At 37.2% G+C, this 19,821-nt stretch overlaps 1 long non-coding RNA gene across 1 annotated transcript in view; it reads right to left on the bottom strand.

The window, feature by feature from the left end:
* Nucleotides 1-6,202: 6,202 nt before the first annotated feature.
* LOC145541762 (uncharacterized) overlaps nt 6,203-19,821 on the bottom strand; it is a 71,224-nt gene continuing 57,605 nt past the window's right edge. The window contains exon 7 of the long non-coding RNA XR_014079262.1: nt 6,203-6,640. This is a non-coding gene — a long non-coding RNA (uncharacterized LOC145541762). The remainder of the gene's footprint in view (nt 6,641-19,821) is intronic.

Genomic DNA, 19,821 nt, shown 5'->3' with positions numbered 1-19,821 from the left:
CGCTGTCTGTAGGTGGTGTCACCCACAAGGGACAGTACAGCGGTGATTTTTGTTGCAGTTACCATCCATTACCCAATATATTTTGAACCCAGGTGGGTCTACTAGCACCTTTGGATGATATTGTAACTCAACATATCCTAAATAAAATTTCCTTCTTTTCTTCCCACATCCCTCTTCTCCTGTCTGTGCCAGTCACATTCAAGTGTATTGCCATCTAATCAGATGCACAGGGTAAAATTCAAAAGACCACCCTCGCCACACTGCTCTCCTCAGCTCCTACAACCCGTCCTTCAAGTTTCTTTCATTTTCCTCCCTACATGTATCTCAAGTCTGTCACCGTTTGTCCACGTCTACGGACACCACTCTCATGCCCACTATCATGTCTCACCCAGATGACTCTCATGCCCTCCTGGCACCCCACTGGGTTTGTTCTCCACTCTGCTTCCTAAGTGAGCTTTGTAACAATAAGACTGCTCTGGTAAAAGTCATTAAAAGTTAAAGTGAAGCCGCTCAGTTGTGTCGGACTCTTTGCAACCCCATGGACTGCAGCCTACCAGGTTCCTCTGTCCATGGGATTTTCCAGGCAAGAATACTGGAGTGGGTTGCCATTTCCTTCTCCAGGAGATCTTCTCGACCCAGGGATTGAATCCAGGTCTCCCACATTGTAGGCAGACGCTTTACCATCAGAGCCACCAGGGAAGCCACAAAAGTCATTCAAGTATTTCATTATTCCCAGGATAAGGAAGACAATATATAACATGGCCCACAAGGTCCTGTAGGGTTTGGTCTCAGGCAAGTTCTCCATATTCACCCGGCAACACTCTCCCTGAGACCCCGCTGCACTATCCCAGCCCCAGTGGACTCAAGTTAGCTTCTTAGGCATATGTTGCTCCCTTTCACTTAAGAGCCTCAACCCCTAGTTGCCTCCCTGCCATGATTTTCTCTCCTACATCTTTGCCTAGTTAATTTCCACTTATCTTTCATGTTGCAACTCCAACTGCACCTCCATGGGGAAGTCCTCTGTTATGGTCTGAATGTTTATGTGTCCCTAAAATATATTTGAAACCCAAACCTCAATGTGATGGTAGTCAAAGGTAGTTTGGTTTAGATGAGGACATAAAGGTGAAGCCCCCATGTTGGGATTTGTGTTTTTATAAGGACATGAAAAGACAACAGAATTTCCTCTCTCAGCCTTGTGGGGACACAGCCAGAAGGTGACTATCTACTAGTCAGGAAGAGAGGTCTCACCAGAAAGGCTTCTTGATCTTGGACTTCACAGATTCCAGGACTGTGAGAAATGACTATCTGCCGTTTAAATCACCAAGTCTATGGGAATTTCATTACAGCAGTCTGAGCTGACTCAAGGGCTTCCTTGAGCCCCTAGGTTGAAATAGATGTCCTTACTCTGTCATCTCATGCCTTTTAGTGGATGTTCTTTGTAACACCTACCACAGTTGATACTATGTGACAGTATATTTGACTACTCAATCAGTGGTTCCTTCCCCTAAGGTCAAGGCCTGAGGCTGCGTTTGTTCACTGTCACAACATCTAGCACAACGACCAGTTCACAGTCAACACTGGATAAATACCTGTTGAATGAATTTAAAGAAGTTCTAGGTAAATCTGATTCACTTGCATGAAAATGCCTGTTTCCATAGAAAATTCTTAATTATAGAAAATAGGCTATTAACAAACACTTCTGGTGCACATAAGAGCCTGTTACTATTAGCACACTTTAAGAATCTTCTTTCTAGTAAATGGATGTCCCTTTTACCTCAAAAGAGGAGACTACCCCTCAAATATTCAAGTCATCAGTTCAATTTGGATATACCCAAAATGATTCCATAAGCTTGGTTTTCCCTTTAATGACATGAAAATACACAATTTTAAATTTTAACCCATAAGCATATCGCTATAGTTATTCACAATTCAAGGGTGAAGGGAGCTAGAAACCATGTCCTCCTGGGAAGTGGCTGAAGAATTTGAGGCAAGAGGAACATTTGAAGACTATGGGGCAGTCTTCAAATGTTCATGATGCTTTGGGGTAAAAGAGGCAGTAGTTTTGTTTGACTGAAAGGCAAAACTGGGAAGGAGGGGCAAAAATTATATTAATCTAGGTTTCAATCCAATTAAAAAAGAGATTTCTAACATAATGCAATGTATGCTCAGAAGGCAACAGGTCATGTCCTGAGAGAAGGACTATCTTGCCAAATCAGAGACACTGAAGAAAGAATTCCTACATCAGATTCTGGGCTGTCTGCAGAAAGGTCCTCCCTCGTATGGGATTGTAGAAGGGAATAGCCATCTAGGACTCTGATATCTGAAAGGTTGTTCTGCTATTAATACAAATTTGTCTGCATAATTGAAGAAGTCAGTTTCTGTATGGATTGAAGCCACATTTATAGAGATAGCTGACTTTTGAATGTACTTGAAAAAAAAGAAAAAACAAGTTAAAAGGTCAAAAAGAATTTTTTCAGGTCAGCTAAACGAATATTAGTATATGGTAAAATGCATGACATTTTAGAAAAACTCTCTATTTTATAATTAATTGCTAATATTTCAGACAGGCACTATATTTCCTATCTGGTTATTTTGCCAATATTTGATTATGGTGAAGCAATTTATAGACAGGTTAGCTTGCTGCTTTTAATGAGCTGGATGTGCTCTCTAATGGAATTGCTAAATTGGTGCTAAATTGTAGCTTGGAGACTTATTATTGTGAGATTCTATCTTCTTTTTGCTAGTTTTCTTCTTCATGGAGAAGAGACTTGAATTGGTTTCAGGTAGAACAGTGAATCGGAGAAGGCAATGGCACCCCACTCCAGTACTCTTGCTTGGGAAACCCCATGGACGGAGGAGCCTGGTAGGCTACAGCCCATGGGGTCGTGAAGAGTCAGACACGACTGAGCGACTTCACTTTCACTTTTCACTTTCATGCACTGGAGAAGGAAATGGCAACCCACTCAAATATTCTTGCCTGGAGAATCCCAGGGACGAAGGAGCCTGGTGGGCTGCCATCTATGGGGTCGCACAGAGTCGGACATGACTAAAGCGACTTAGCAGCAGCAGCAGCAGAACAGTGAATAGTAATTTTGTAGAAATTACCCTATGTATTGACTTAGTGTAACCTTTATTAGATATTTAGTCTATGGAAAATGTAAAAAAATCTTTTGTATTTTAGAAAACTGAATTATAGTTGATTTACAATGCTTCAGGTACACAGCAAAGCTATTTAGTTTTATATATTAATGTATATGTATATATTAATACATACTTCTCAGATTCTTTTCCACTATAGGTTATTACAAGATATTGAATATAGTTCCTTATTCTAGGACAAAGGCTGAGAAGTGGGACTGATAAAGAGCAATGATCCAGCGGGCATGAGAGGATTCCATTAGGACTCTCATTTTAGGATTGCTCTCACAGTTAGACATGAGGGGAAGGAGTGTGGGAGACACATAGTGACTAACCCATAAATGTTCTATCCATAAATGTCCCCTCTAGGCAAACAGGCTGATCATTAACAAAATAGATCTTATACCTTGCTTTCTTCCTCTCATGCTGGTTTCTCTGCCTTTTAACTCATTTCAGCTCTATCTTCCTCCATGGCAAAAATCCAGTGACTTCACCCACCCACCAAAGACCACTCCAGTATCCAAGACACATCCCTTTTATGAACTCAGCATATATATTCTTCTATTTGATACTCAACCTTGAGCTGTTTTAGGATGGCATGTAATTTTTCCATATTTAAACTTGCTAACTCTTGTCTTCCTATTGAACTTCATGTATTTGTGCCTGGCCTCTCCAACTACAGTGTAATTTCTTGGAGAGACATGATTATATCTTACACTTGTTTGAATAACTCTATCAAGCCACTCAGTACCTATTCAATAATTAATAGTAGATTGGTTATTTCAGCCATGAGTATTTAATAATTAATGGTAGATTAGGTATTTCAGCCATCTGATTCAAATTTATAAAGTATATATATTATATCTGTAGCACATTATAAAACCTTTTGAAAAACTTTTCACATTTGTGAACTAATTTTACTTCCAAAACTTTCCTTTTTGAGTTAGAGAGTACAGAAAAAAGGATCACTTTTTAGATGAAGAATTGACACCCTAAGAATAAAGATTCTAGCATTAATAAGAGCACCAAGGCTAGACTTAGTTCTCCTGACTACTAGTATCACATCGCTCTTTGCAGCACAACACAGCATATCCAGGTCCCAAACATATAGTTCCTTGCACACACCTCTACCACTGGCAGAAGGGATCTGTTAGCTAGATACATAAAAGAGTTCTAGAACTTCATTACCTTCTCTGTGCCAAATTACTATAAGTCAGAAATCTCCCTCCAAAGAAAGAGAGAAGTGCTAATTCTGAAAGCACGTTCTTAAATCTTCAGTAGTTTTATAAGAAGGCTTAGCATACTTGTTTGCTCACAAGCACAAGGAAAAAAAAAATTATATAAGCTCCAAAGTACGTAGCCTCATATTTGGCTCTATATAGAACAGATTAGAAAACATAAGTTCAATTTTATTTCTACCTCTGTAAGATTAAAACAAAAAACAAATCCAGATCCAAAGTTTTTTTTTTTTTTTTTTTTTTTTAATATAGCAAAGTCTCTTTAACTGCTTGAACCACATAGATTGGACTTAGTTAAAACACATGTTCAACTATCAGAAATACTGTCATTATTTTATTCTGATATAAATCATTATTCCTGCAAAATAAATTGATTCTACTTTAATTGTCTGCCAGCTGTGACTATAAAGAAGCTATGTGAGGCTTACAATTGAATCTTTACCACAGGTGGAAATGAGGATACAAACCTCTAAAACACAGTTCATTTGGGTCATTGTTTAAGAGCTCATATTCTTTCCAATAGTTCAGAGTAAATTACATTATGTTTGTGGTGTTATTAATCACATTATATCTTCTACACATCCAAAAGAAAATTATCATGTCTCTTTATCTATATTCCTTACCCAATGAAAATTGCTTAATTATTCTCTGTATTAAAGAAAAATTACAGAAGGACATTAATTGCTTACCTATATGATATTTTATTTTGGAAGCTAAAACATTAACATATGCAACAACAATAAAAGTGGAGATGAGTAAATTACATAAAATAAAACTACGCTTAGGTTTATGGGCTATAAAACAAACAAAGCCTGACTTTAAAAGCTGTTAATATGTATAAATGAAAGTACAGAAAGGTCACAAAAATAAAGGATGTATTTCTTCAAAGAAGAAAATGAAACAGAGAATCTTCACTATGTATATGACAGTTGGATGATGTTTATTATGGCAGGGCATTTTTAAAAAATGTATCATGAGCTGAAATTTTGACAATCAGCCAAAGCATTTATAGAAAACTGTTGCTAACAGTCAACAATCTCTGCTTTCAGAAGTATTTTAATATAGGTAGAACTTTTGTTTACTTTGATGATTAAGATCATCTTATATGTATATAAATATTTATAGATTTTTTCATTTCCTGGCAAGTGAATGAGTCCAAATTTAGCTTGCAAAAATGAAGCTTACACAGTCTTATTGTGCTTTTATATTTGGTGAATGAAGAAGTACCTCAAATGTTTTTAAGTAATTCCTGTATATTAACTTGCATTCTGTTATTTTTAATGTTTTAAAGAATTTAAATTTAACTAAATTTCACTGTACACACTCTTATGCTCATGGCATATACATGCACATAGCCTCACTTCCCCAGTGAAGTCACTCACCTCACAGCCTGTCGTTGTGGATAACCACTGAATCTGGGGTCAGATATTCTGTATTTTGGTTTGGCTATCTACAAAGTAAAACCTTATACTAGGCAAACAGATCAATTGCTTTTTACCAGTGGAATGTGGACAATTAATAGTTTTCCTTCTTAACCCAGGAATTGTGAGAATCATATGAAATTTTATAATAAACAATATAAATGTAAGAAAAATATAAAATCTATTCATCTACCATTTTAAACTACATTTATAAAAAATTTTTATTGGAGTATTTGTGCTGGTTTCTGCTGTACAGCAAAGTGAATCAATTATACATAAATATTTTCACTCTTTTTTAGATTCTTCTTCCATGTAGGCTACTACAGATTATTGAGTAGAGTTCCCTGGGCTATACAGTAGGTCCTTATTAGTTATTTGTTTTATATATACTAGTGTCAAAATACATTTCTTAGAAGTTTTAATAGGAAACTCCAAATTTCCTTGTCTACAGAAGAGACAAATGTCAGGATTCCAGGAAATAGCTCCTTTGTCTGGACACAGATTCTGCTGGTAGCATTCATCTCCCAACACACACTTCAGCTAAGGTCACTGTGAGGTTTCCATCTATTTCCTTCTGTTACAGGCAGTAGTTAAGTCTTGACAATTCAACTGTAAGCTTCTAGGGGTGATGACCATAATCTGTTGGCCCCCCAGTAGCTGCTGGAGCAGACACATACCAGGAGCACATTCTTTCTTGTTCGGTGATTGCAAGTGGCTGAGAAACTCACTTGTGAAATGTGTCCAGATGGGTGGAAGTATACTCTGTTCCCAGCCTGTCTGTGTGCATGTTTGATATGCAAATCACGTAATGAGTGCTGCCTCAGCCATTGACCACCTGATTGGCTGTGGGACAGACAAATGGATCTGATTAACATATGCAGAGATTCACAAAGGCCTGCTATTAATAAAACATGCTGTTTCCAGGTGAGTGCCAGTGAACATGTCCTGTGTACCCTCCTGTTCTTATACAACTGTGCACTAAAATGTATTTTAAAATTTTGTGATGTAGTCACACAACAGATTAAAATATCTCAGATATAGATGCATTGTTTAGCATCTAAGAGTTTTCCAATGATTTCAAAGAATTAATCATTAATTCCAGGACAATGATTTAAAAGGTTAGAGAGGGCTCAGTAGATAAGAATCCACCTGCCGATGCAGAGGACATACGTTCCATCCCTCGTCCAGGAAGATTCCAGATGCTGCAGAGCAATTAAGCCTGTGTGCCACAACTACTGAAGTCCACTTGCTGCAACTGCAGAAGCCTGCATGCCTAGAGCCTACACTCCACAACAAGAGAAGCCAGTGCAATGAGAAGCCCATGCACTGCAACAAATAGTAGCCCCCACTCACCACAACTATATAAAGCCCATGCAAAGCAACAAAGACCCAGTGCAACCAAAAATAATTTAATTAATTAGAAAAATAAATAAAAGTTAGAGGGTGTGGATGGGTAGATATGAGTTATCAAGGGTATGGATAAGATAGAGGGAGTACTAAATTGACAAGTGGTCACTGGAATTGAATCCCAGCGATGTGTGTTTAGGCTAAGGGTTGGCAGTAGAAGGTAGAGCAGAGGCAGAATGGGGAGAGGAGAATGTGGAAACCAAAGGAGAAAAGGATAAGAATATAATAGAGAAAAGAACAAAATGAAATCAGAAAAGAGAAAGAAGAGATTTCTGGAAAAGAAACAGAAAAAAAGAAAAAAGCAACCATCTGAGTAAGTGCTTTAGTGCTTTTTCCCAGCATTGTCCAGAAAAATATTTTTCCATGATTTAGACTAATTTCTTGCAAATCTACCTTTGTCTCAAAAAGTTATCCCTCTTTTCCTCAAAATAAGAAACTATCTTATATGAGTGTACATTCCAAAGTTGCCTTGTTTTTTTTTCCCCCTTGTGCTTTAGAAGCTATAGTGCAATGAATCACTACCCGGTACATCAAAAAGCAGTCTCTGTCACCACAAGCATACACGTGGAATTGATTACGTCCCTTTGGGTGGCTGGCTATGTGGGTTTTGAATGCTGCTCTCCCAGGTGTCAGTTCCTCTTGATGATGGTATAAGAGAAGGAGCATATCAGGTGAGCAGTGGGATTAGAGCATGAACATCTGTAATGAATTTCATTTCTGTTCTGCTAGCATTTTATGACTTTCAGTGGGACTGTGAGTACTTCTTTCTGATCATATAAATATTTGGGGAAGAGGGCTTTGAGCTTCCTGGAAAGGACTGTACATTTCCAAGCATAAGGAAACTTATGCAATGAAAAGGATTGAATTACTAAAGAGTAATGTGGACCATGGGGAAAATGTACATTCCCAATGTTATGTGGCAAGGTTCTGTTTTTGAGATATTAACTCAAAGTAGCTTTGCCCCTCTCCCATAGTTGGTTCAAAGGAGAAAGAAAAAACAGAATATAGCTTAATTTTCACTTTTGTTTCCAAAAAAATGTACCAGTGAAAGGGATTATGCCCATGGTCTCTGTGTTGAGCTTTAAAGCTGAAGGAGAGCTTGAGGACTGAGGAACATGCAGAGGGAGAAATGAAGGGATTTCATCTGGCGAATCAAAGATGTCCAAGAAAATGTATAAGAAAATAAACGCAAGTGGGTGGTTTGACTATTCCCTTAAGAGAGAGGGTCTATACATGAGGGCCCTGAGAACCAGAGTGAGTGACAGCTCAATAAAGAGACAGTGTGAGAGGTATTGTTCCTGACAATGGAATCTGAGTCCCTGTGCATAGCCATCTTGGTTTCCATGCAGGGCCATTAGCTGTCCTTTCCATAGCAGTTCAGAGCAGGGCTATCCTTGTTAGCTTCCAGGGAACTACTCAATACAAACGGTGTATCACTTGGGACAATCAGTAATTAAGTCTCCTAGGATTCCATCTGACTTCTTATAGATGACCAACACCCAGTGAAAATGAAACTGTTAGTTGCTTAGGCATGTCTGACTCTTTGGACCCCATGGACTGTAGCCCACCAGTCTCCTCTGTCCATGGGATTCCCCAGGCAAGAACACTGGAGAGGGTAGTCATTCCCTTCTCCAGGGGGATCTTCCCAATCCAGGGATTGAACCCGGTTTCCTGCATTGCAGGCAAATTCTTTACCATCAGAACCACCAGGGAAGCCCACCAACAACCCAGATACACATTTAAATAAACTCTTACACACATAAAATGTACCGTAAGAAGAAGGAGCACAAGAAAAGCAGAGCTAAGAACGAGGATCTTTCCTTAGTTTGGTGGGGAAAAGTCCCTTCCATCTGAATTTGAGGATAAGTGGTAAATAGAACCAATTTCTGAACCCCCCCCTACTCTAACCCAGAACAGTGATTAAACACTTACCCAGGACACTACAACTTTTAGACTGTTTTCCTAATTCAACAGATGTATTTAATTAACACTTGAGCAACTCATTGAGTTTAAGTCAATAGAAGATAGAAGGGACATGGAGAGCCTACGATTCATTTGATATCCTTTAAATATAAGTAGTGGTTTTTGCCTACTCATCCATACACTTAATCCTTTGGGACACACACACACACACACACACTCTCTCTCTCTCTCACATACATGCACACCCCACTGACCCAGGCAATCATGCCTTGAATCTATAGAAGTCCTGGTAACACTGACAGTCTAGCCCTCTATTCAACACTGTAGGATCAAACTAATACCTGGAAGAAAGGAGACATGGATGCTCAGGGACAAAGAATTAATTAATCTTATTAATGTTTATTGAATCTGCAATATGCAAGATCCTATACTGGCTTTGGGGGCTGACACACTGTAGTATTAAAGGTAACCCTTGTTTTTTAAGAAACAGAATCCAGTAAGAGCATAAAGTGAACCACAGCACTGTACCTGACCTCGTGGCCAACTTGCATATATGAATAAATAAATGAGACTCATAAACATGTACAAAAAAGTAACAAGATAAATTATTAGAATGTCAATAAAAACTGTGATAAGGGAAATTATTTTAAAAACAGCATTCGCTAACTGTGCATAGAAAAAAGAGAGTACCATTTTTTCTTCCTTTCTCCTCATCATATGAGGAGAAATAAATAGCTCTTTAAATACAGACCTGCTTAGGGAAGAATCAGGATGAGCTAGAGCAGAAAGTTTTGTGAAAGAGGGATCCAAATGCGTGGGGAGGGGTGTGTGCCAAGTTGCTTCAGTCATGTCTGACTCTAGGAGACCCCGTGGACTGCAGTCCACCAGGCTCCTCTGGCCATGGGATTCTCCAGGGATGAATACTGGAGTGGGTTGCTCTGCCCTCCTCCAGGGGATCTTTCTGACTCAGGGATCGAATCCATATCTCCTGAGTCTCTTGCACTGGCAGGTGGGTTCTTTACCACTAGTGCCACCTGGGAAGTTCAGAGAGAGATATATGTATTAAAGGTTCCCTAAGCTTGAAAAAAGAGATCTATATTAGAATAGTTTCTCTAACTCTAGAATCCTCTAGGTGAGTGATTTCTTTTAACAAATGTCTCTGTCCCTCATTTATTATATTATTTGAAGCAATATAAATTTTGTGCTAGAAGGAATGTGGGAATTCACTTATTTATTCATTTATTTTTCCTTCCATTTATTTACCCATCCATTCATCCATCAGTTCAGTTGCTCAATCATGTCTGATTCTTTTCAACCCCATGGACAGCAGCATGCCAGGCTTCCCTGTCCATCACCAACTCTCGGAGCTTGCTCAAATTCAAGTCCATCCAACCATCTCATCCTCTGTTGTCCCTTTCTCCTCCTGCTTTCAATCTTTCCCAGCATCAGGGTCTTTTCCAATGAGTCAGTTCTTCACATCAGGTAGCTAAAGTATTGGACTTTCAGCTCCAGCATCAGCCCTTCCAATGAATATTCAGGACTGATTTCCTTTAGGATTGACTGGTTTGATCTCTCCACAATCCAAGGGACTCTCAAGAGTCTTATCCAACACCACAGTTCAAAAGCATCAGTTCTTCAGTGCTCAGCTTTATTTATAGTCCAACTCTCACATCCATACATGAGTACTGGAAAAATCATAGCTTTGACTAGATGGACCTTTGTTGGCAAACGAGTGTCTCTGCTTTCTAATATGCTATCTAGGTTGCTCATAGCTTTTCTTTCAAGGAGCAAGCATCTTTCAATTTCAAGGCTGCAGTCACCATCTGCAGTGATTTTGGAGCCCAAGAAAAAAAAATAGCTTACGGTTTTCATTGTTTCCCCATCTATTTGCCATAAAAGGATGGGACCGGATACCATGATCTTCGTTTTTTGAATGTTGAGTTTTAAGCCAGCTTTTTCACTCGCCTCTTTCACTTTCATCAAGAGGCTCTTCAGTTCCTCTTCACTTTCTGCCGTAAGGGTGGTGTCATCTGCATATCTTAAGTTATTGGTATTTCTCCCGGCGATCTTTATTCCAGCTTGTGCTTCATCCGGTCCAGCATTTCTCATGATGTACTCTGCATATAAGTTAAATAAGCAGGGTGACAATATACAGACTTGATATACTCCTTTCCTGATTTGGAACCAGTCTGTTGTTCCATGTCCAATTCTAACTGTTGCTTCCTGACCTGCATACAGGTTTCTCAAGAGGCAGGTCAGGTAGTCTGGTATTCCCATCGCTTTAAGAATTGTCCATAGTTTGTTGTAATCTACACAGTTAAAGGCTTTGGCGTAATCAATAAAGCAGAAGTAGATGTTTTTCTGGAAATCTCTTGCTTTTTCTATGATCCAACAGATGTTGGCAATTTGATCTCTGATTCCTCTGCCTTTTCTAAATCCAGCTTGGACATCTGGAAGTTCTTGGTTCACATACTGTTGAAGCCTGGCTTGGAGAATTTTGAGCATTACTCTGCTGGTGTGTGAGATGAGTACAATTGTGCAGTAGTTTGAACATTCTTTGGTACTGCCCGTCTTTCGGATTGGAATTGAAAACTGACCTTTTTAGTCCTGTGGCTGCTGGTGAGTTTTGCAAATTTGCTGGCATATTGAGTGCAGCACTTCCACAACATCATCCTTTAGGATTTCAAATAGCTCACCTGGAATTCTATCACCTCCACTAGCTTTGTTCATAGTGATGCTTCCTAAGGCCCACTTGACTTCTCATTCCAGGTTATCTGGCTCTAGGTGAGTGATCACACCATCTTGGTTATCTGGGTCATTAACATCTTTTTTGTATAGCTCTTCTGTGTATTCTTGCTGTCTCTCACATATATTTATTTAGTGCTTAGTTGTTTACAAGCATCTCAAAGATGAATTAGGCATTGACTTGTCTCTCCAGGAGCATATATTGTAGTGGAGTAGGAGGAATATATAAATACATGCATATAAAACTAAACAATGTTTTAAGTACCATGATGGAGCCATGAGGCTTCTCTGTGAACCCCAGGAAGTATCAGATAATCCTTTCTGGGTTGAGAGTAGGGAAACTTCTTTTAGTAATATACCTGAAGTAGAGCTTCAAATAATAGAATTAGCCATAAATATGTGGCTAGGGAATGAGGAGAAGTCAAGGAGCATTTCACAACAAGAACACGTTTAAAATTATGACAACAGCATGGGGCCTGCTCATTCTTTTTTCCTTTGAATGGAAAACTAAAGCCCAGAGGTTATGAATTGTCAAGTTTATAACCATTTTGGTGACATATCTAAAGCAGAAACTTAAGATTCCTAACTCTATTTGAGTACATACAGCACACATGCATGTAATGGAAAGTTTTCTACAACAGCCACATAAAGGCAAATACCTAATAACCAGGGAGAATTATGATTCTTGTTATGGGTTAAGTTCTTAGTTTTCAGGGGCTTCCCAGGTGGTGCAGTAGTAAAGAATCTACCTGCCAAGCAGGAGACTTGGGTTTGATCCCTGGGTCAGGAAGATCCCGGAGAAGAGGGCGTGGCAATTCTCTCCAGTATTCTTGCCTGGAGAATTCTTGCCTCCTGGCAGGCTACAGTCCATGGGGTTGCAAAGAGTCAGGCATGACTGAGCAACTATTACTCACTATAATTATGCATGTGTCCATGCTAAATTGCTTCAGTTGTGTCTGACTCTGTGCAACCCTATGGACTGTGGCCCACCAGGCCATAGAGTAGACACATGTAAAAAGAATGATGAAATTGGCCTTATAAATTTTAGTGTATAAAATCTTAGCAGTTCTAAGCCAAAATATTTCTACTTCTAGATAGAAAAAGAAAGTACATATCTATAGATGTCTTTTTTAACTTTGCTTTTCAAAGTATCCTTGCTTCAGCATTTGACTACCTGTCATGTTCAAAAGTCCCATTCCCCAAATAAATAATAAAATAACAATCTCATTACATTTCCAAGTATTCAAAATCTAGAAGACAAGATGGTTTCTTTTTGTTGCAGAATTCATAAGTGATGTAATGTAGCAGGGATTTCACACTTGGCCTTAAGATGAAGGAAGTGGTTCGCTGTTCGTAGCAAGTGCAGTTAACAGAACTAGTGAGTAATGACTGTGCTTAGGCAGACTGCTGATGCAGGAATACACAACTGGAGAGATATCAAGCAGTCTGATTTAAGGCTCAGAGACAGTGGGGAGCAGTGAGATTGATAGTCCAGAAAGGAATCTTTTGGTAGAGGTCCATGGCCTGCATCAGAGCTTTTGGGATTGATAGCACGGTATGCTATCAATCTCAGTACTGTAAATGGGACTACTATTCTCTATGAAAAATGGGTCATATTAAATACTCTGACATTGACTAGATTGAGAACTGCAGAATGACTACGGAAGCATACATGTTTGCAGGGATACTGCTATACCATTTTGTTTTGTGGTTTGTTGAAGGAGGAGAATGAAATCCAATATAAGTCACACATATCTGAAAGATGTGATCATGCAGATGGTACTGTGACTTAAAAACTGAAGCGAAAATTAATGAGAGCTTAATAGTCATGATTAAGATCTCGTATTCTTTGAAAGGATGTTAATGGTAGAATTATAGTCAATCAGTAATAATTCAATAAAATGAAAGAAAATGAACATATGGCTGGCTGCATTGATAAAGAATAAAAATTAACCCCCAATTTGTGAAAGATTTAAAAGAATGGGTATAAATTAAAATCTAATTGTGTTTAAATATTTTATAATATTTTACTCATACATCTGGTACCTGCTGTCTTGTAGCATATTTTTTGCTGCACAAGAAATAAATGTTCACATAATTAAATCTGTTAGATGAATAATTATTCTAGGGCTTTGTATTTTCATTCAAAATAAAGTTTTCTTCATTCTCACTTTATTTATAATTAAAGTTTATATTTCTTGAATCGTAAGACATTAAGCCTAAAAAGGACTTCAAATTTTACAGTCCAACAACTTAATTTTTAATGCATACCTTAAGCTCAATATACACGAACTTGGTATACAATCTACTAGGAAAAACAAAAGAGGGATAATTTTAAACCCAAGTTTTTTCTAAGATAAAATGTAAATGAAATGCTTCCTGAAATGAAACCAATTTGGTCTGCTAAGATCTGGCATAAAACCTGCTCAAATGTGAGTTGTGTCAAGTTTTGGTCATTGGCATCTACAATCAATTGATTACATTTGCAGTTAGTGTTGCTCAATATCATATAAAATATATTTTAACAGTTAAAATTTTAAAAAGTAAAACAATATGGAGTACAATATGTACATGTGCTTAGTTGCTTCAGATGTGTCCAATTTTTTGCAACCTTATGGACTGAAGCCTGCCAGGCTTCTCTATCCATGGGATTTCTCCAGGTAATAATACTGGAGTGGGCTTGCCATGCCCTCCTCCAGAGGATCTTCCCAACCCAGGGATGGAACTCGCATTTCTTACGTCTCCTGCACTGCTAATCAAAATAACAAATATATTGACAATTTTATAAATAGTTATTTAATATAAAAAGTAAACTTTTTAGAAGTGTATCCCAATGTAATATGTAGGGTTCTTTTTCAATTAATGTGTTCATCAATAAATATTACCTACTGCTAGAGTTTATATCAGAATATGGTCCTAAAACAGGGAACATTTTCCTCTGTGTTTGGATGTTTGTAGGCATCATTTTAACAGCATTAATCAAGTCCGATCTGAAAAGACACATTAAAGGAATTACAAATGGCGATATTTAAGCTGTACCAGTTGACAGCCCCACAGATCAAAAATCAAAAATTATGCTGATGTCCAAGCAGTCAGAGTCAGCAATTTGATGTGAAGGGAAAAGTTAACATCATGTGATAATTGAGTAGTAAAGCCTGGTTTATAGGTTATGGGGAATGGACACTTAACTTGAAAATTATTATGTGACTTCTAAATGAACTTACTGTTTTTATTTAATTGTTAATTTAAAGTACTTTTGCTTACATCATTTTAATGTAGAAAATAGAAACTTAGGAGGCTTTCTAAAATGATAATATGGAGGTCCATACCCTTCAAACTGCACAGGAGTACATGCAGTTTGTTTATATAAATACACTATCCAGTGGAACCAAGTGAACAGTATATTCCTAATTATCTCCCTTTCCATCCCTGACAGTTCAGTTGGTAAAAAATGTGCCTGCAATGCAGGAGACCCCAACCTTCCTGGGTTGAGAAGATCTGCTGGAGAAGGGATGGGCTACCCACTCCAGTATCCTTGGGCTTCCCTTGTGGCTCAGGGGTAAAGAATCTGCCTGCAATGTGGGAGACCTGGGTTCAATCCTTGGGTTTGGAAGATCCCCTGGAGAAGGGAAAGGCTACCCACTCCAGTATTCTGGCCTGGAGGATTCCATGGACTATCCATGGGGTCGCAAAGAGTCAGACACGACTGAGCAACTTTCACTTCACTTCGGAGTTTAGTAGAGCTCAGTATAAATTATATTCCTAGTTTTTATTCTGTAGGTGATGAATCACATTAGATGATGATCAAACTTACTTACATAAATAGTGTAAAAGACTGGATATTGTTCATTTTAGGAGGTTTTTTCCCCATTGACTGTGAAGACATATTTTATCATTAATTGGTTTTCATAATTATATTTTACTGCTTTTTAAAAAGTGTAAAAGATTGACAGAAAAGAGAGCATTTAAGAATATTAAAAAATAGTTAAGTGATTTTATTTCATGGTTGAGTGATGTCAAATTTATAATTTATATATTCAATAGAATTAAAACAGTCTATCAACATCTGAGCAATTTTTATTAACTAAAGTTAAAATTTTTAAGTTCAAGATATTATGTCCCCAATTGCATTTTGAGAGTGTTTGTTCTTCAACTATATCCCAGGAACAGAGAGCCTGGTGGGCTGTAGTCCATGGGATTGCGAGAGCTGGACACAACTTAGCAACTAAACCACCACCATACAGAAGAAGATACTGTTTTAAAGAGTGCAGTTAATATACTTTGGAGAAATTATAAGCCAAAAGAGAGATATAATAGGCAATAAAAAAGATCATAGGCAAAATAAAATATTTTCTGACATAAATTTTACCAAAGTTTTCTTAAGTAAATCTCTTAGGTAAATTATAAGCCAAAAGAGAGAGATCATAGGCAATAGAAGAGATCATAGGCAAAATAAAATATTCTCTGACAAAAATTATACCAAAGTTTTCTTAGGTCAGTCTCACAAGGCAATAGAAATAAAAATATAAATAAATGGGACCTGATCAAACTTATAAGCTTTTGCAAAACAAAGAAAACCATAAACAAAACAAAAATATAACCTACAGAATGAAAGAAAATATTTGCTAATGATGCAACCAACAAGGGCTTAATTTTCAAAAATATATAACCTGATAACAAAAAAACAACAACTCAATCAAAAAATGGGCAAAAGATCTAAACAGACATTTCCCCAAAGAAGACATACAGATGGCCAATAGGCATATGAAAAGACATTCAACATCACTAATTATTAGAGAAATGCAAATCACAACCACAAAGTACCACCTCACACTAGTCAGAATGACTATCACTAAAATGACTACAAATAACAAATGATGGAGAGGGTATGAAGAAAAGGGAACCATCCTTCACTGCTGGTGACAATGTAAGTTGGTGCAGCCACTATGGAAAGCAGTTCCTCAAAAAACTAAAAGTAGAATTACCATGTTATCCAGCAATCCTACTTTGGGGCATATATCCAGAAAAAATCATTATTCAAAAAGATACATGTGCCCCTACATTCCTGAAAGCACTATTCTCAACAGCCAAGATATGGAAACAACCTAAATGTCCATCAAAAGATGAAATGATAAAGAAGATGTGGTACATATCTACAATGGAATATTACTCAGCCATAACAAAGAACAAACTAATGCCATTTGCAGTGACATGGATGGACCTAGAGACTGTCATACAGAGTGAAGTAAGTCAGACAAAGATAAATATCAAATAATATCACTTATATGTGGAATCTAAAAAATGATACAAATGAATCAATTTACAAAACAGAAGTTGAGTTACAGATGTAAAAAACAAACCTGTGGTTACCAAGAGAGAAAGTAGGGGAAGGATAAATGGGGAGATTGGGATTGCCATATACACACCACTATATATAAAATAGATAACTAATAAGAATTTACTGTATAGCACAGGGAACTCTACTCAATACTCTATAATAAGCCATATGGGAATAGAATCTAAAAAAGAGTGGATATATATCTGGATATAGTATATGTATAACTGATTCACTTTGCTGTAGAGTAGAAGCTAACACAATATTGTAAATCAACTATATTCCAACAAAGATTAATTTTAAACAAATCAACAACAATAATGACAAAACTGGAGTGGGTTGCCATTTCCTTCTCCAGAGGATCTTCCCAACCCAGGGATCGAACCAAGGTACATATATATAATGGAATATTACTCAGCCATAATAGAGAACAAAATGATGCCATTTGCAGCAACATGGATGGAACTAGAGATTATCATGGTAAGTGAAGTAAGTCAAAAAGAGAAAGACAAATACCAATGTTATCACTTATACGTGGAATCTAAAATATGAGATAAATGAACCTATCTATGAAATAGAAACAGACTCACAGACATAGAAGACAGACTTGTCAATGCCAAGGGGTGGTGGGGAGGGGTGGGTTGGGAGTTTGGGGTTAGCAGATGCAAACTATTACATACAGAATGGATAAACAACAAAGTTTTACTGCATAGCACAGGGAACTATATTCAATATCTTGTGATAAAGCATAATGGAAATGAATATTTTTTAAATTGTCTATATATATATAACTGAATCATTTTGCTATACAGTGGAAATTAACACAACACTGTAAATCAACTATAGTTCAATTTTTAAAAAAGAAAAGAATGTGATTGGGTCACTAGTAAGTACAAGCTTATCGATTATGTATTAATGACAACTGTTAAATGTGTTATTTGGCATGGAATCCATAATATAGTCCCATTAATTTAATATAAACCACACAACTGCCAGATGGGGATGAATACATGAGCAAAAAAATGGACAATGAGTGAGAGAAAGCAAGACACTCATCACAAGATAAAATATAAACATGGATTTGTAATGTCCAATGATTATTTGGGGAAAACTAACATATTTCTCTCTCAAGGCTAAATATCAATCATTTACTCTGATATATGTTCCTCTTCTGCAAAGATGTAATGTTGATCCAGTATAGGTAAACAAACTTTTCACCTCCTATCTTTGAAATGATGCCAAATGAAGTGATACATGGGGGAAATTGTTCACCAAGCCATTTTCATCATAAGAATGCTAAAAGTGTATAGAGGACTCATTTCTCATTTCAAGGCAGATAGATGTTTTTATCATGCTATTTCTAAATTCTTGAATATTCTAACTCTAAATATAGATAGATTGATTGATTGATAGATGGTGGATAAATGAATTATGGAGTCTTGCTTGGATGAGGCAAGGTGCTGCTGTCCTTAGTACCTTTAACTGAGCATCTGTGCTTTACTTTCCTGAGATCTACCTTTAGATGTGATGCATTATTTGACAATAGTTAGGTGAAGGAAAAGATAAGGTTGTTAAAAATGTCATCATTCCCCAAACCCTTCGCTTTCTTCCCACGCTACATATACCTAATTTCAAAATATACCAATGCAGGCTAATGCTTCTAATGCTATGTTGTTTCTGAAGGCAGGATTTAAAATGAGGAAGGATGGGAGATGGGAAGCCTCTCTCTGGTTTCACTTTGCTTTCATGTTGAAACTTTGCTGCCTCCAGAGGTTTTCTACCTTCAGGACAATGCAGCAAACCAAGATTGGTGACTGGTGAAATCTCTGACTTTTTCCTTCAGAAAAAACTACCAAGGGCAATATGAGAGGGAAAATGGAAAGAGAACTTGTATGATGCCTTGAAAGCAGACACCTTCTTGGGCTTGTTAACCTTAGGAACAGATGTATATGGAAGCAAAGGATGAGACACTGCTTTGCTTAAAACCATCTACATTCACATGACTCCTGGAAAGTTTTCATGTTCCCCAATACACAGAGATTGCTGTTCTAGATAGGGAAATTGAGGGCAGGAGAGTTAAAGGACTGATTCGTGTTTCTATAGTTGTTATTTGTAGAGTAAGGATTATAATCAAGGATGAAACACTTTAATTAGAGGGTCTTGGCATTTATAAATTACACATTCCCCATGCAATCTTTTCTCAGATATGAGACTCAAATTCATGAGAAATCAAAATAATCCACATGGTTTCCTTTTGGAAAAGCTTGGGGTGCTTAATGTAAAGGTGGTTATGCATTATCTCTAGTTTTGTATTATAAAAGATAGTATTTGTGAATTATCGTGGAGTATGAAATGTATATGTATACATAACCAATTCTACTATCAAAAAACTCTTAAGGTGTTCACATTTTATTATTGCTCAAGAATTTTATATTGACATTCTCTGGAATAAATACACTAGAGATAGGAGTTTTTAAAATTTTCTCTAGAAATATTTCTGTAATAGAGACTCCAATGTGATCTATATAGTATGGTAATTTTAACAGGGAAGTAGAAATTGTGCAGATACAGACTCAGGCTCTCAAAATCTGAAACTATTGAATTAATTGAGTTG

This window comes from Giraffa tippelskirchi, chromosome 3, assembly GCF_054371585.1.
Source record: "Giraffa tippelskirchi isolate mGirTip1 chromosome 3, T2T-mGirTip1v1.2.pri, whole genome shotgun sequence".
NCBI lineage: Eukaryota > Metazoa > Chordata > Mammalia > Artiodactyla > Giraffidae > Giraffa > Giraffa tippelskirchi.
Note: the sequence above shows the minus strand (reverse complement) of the source record. Positions and strands in the feature narration are given on the sequence as shown.